Below are 1,050 nucleotides of genomic sequence, written 5' to 3'. Positions count from 1 at the left end.
TAGTTTAATCATATTTACTATTATTGAAAGTGCGCATGTCAAGATAGCACTTTGGAAAGCTTTCTCTATGTGTTTAGTTTTGAAGAGGACAACTTGTGATTTTGAAAGCTTGAAGATCATCAAGAAATCAGCATGCTGAAGTCTCTAGATTGGTATTAGACTTAGACTAATAATTAGTTTAGGTTGAGTCTAAGGCTTAGGTAAACTCTATACATGTCTCATATGCATAAAACATTAAATCATTTTAAGTTTTGAGATTTGTCATTTATAATATGTCCATGCATCATATAAATACATGTAATTTGTGCATTCTAGGCATAAACTTAGTGTTGAACATGTATAAATTAAGTGCATAACGTATTTGAGTTTTGTAATTTGAAAATACACTTAGAAATATGTTGTTAATCGATTAAGGCGTGATTTAATCGATTAACATAAGTTTTTGAAAAGTTGTTGAAACTGAAAACTTGAAAAACAGAATCAGTTATGTTTTTAAACCGCGTTAATCGATTAACCAAGGTTTTAATCGATTATCTGGGTTGCTGAAATGATTCTTTATAAACTGCGTTTTCAGAACTGAAGTCATAACTTGCATGTTGCATTTTTTAGAGAGTTAGAGCATATTTCGTGTTAATTGTTGCATCTATATGACATTGCATTTGTGAGATTAGAAAAGAGAGAATTCTATGCTTTAGGATTGAGAGGCATTTCATGTTTAATTTCTCACTATTTCACCTCACATGTTCATGCATTCATTGATGTTTTTGTGAAGATTTTGCATTCTGTAAAAACTGTTTTCAACTAATACATTGTCATGTTATATGAGACTTGTGTTAGAGTTTTAGAGTAAGATCTTAATTGTCTGTTTTGAGCACCATAATTGCTTTAGTTTACTCTATGTTTTTGCTGTGAAAAGTGTTGTAACATTGGGAATCTCAAGGTGTCTTATCACCAACGAGATTGCGTTGTATCTTCATTAGCTTAGTGTTCTTGATAGAGAGAATAGGTTCTTGGGTGGGGCTACACCGCAAGAAAGATTTTCTTGGGCGG

This window comes from Lupinus angustifolius, chromosome LG17 (assembly GCF_001865875.1).
Source record: "Lupinus angustifolius cultivar Tanjil chromosome LG17, LupAngTanjil_v1.0, whole genome shotgun sequence".
In the NCBI taxonomy this organism is placed as follows: Eukaryota; Viridiplantae; Streptophyta; class Magnoliopsida; order Fabales; family Fabaceae; genus Lupinus; species Lupinus angustifolius.
The sequence above is the reverse complement of the archived record's forward strand: the minus strand, read 5'-3'. Positions refer to the sequence as shown.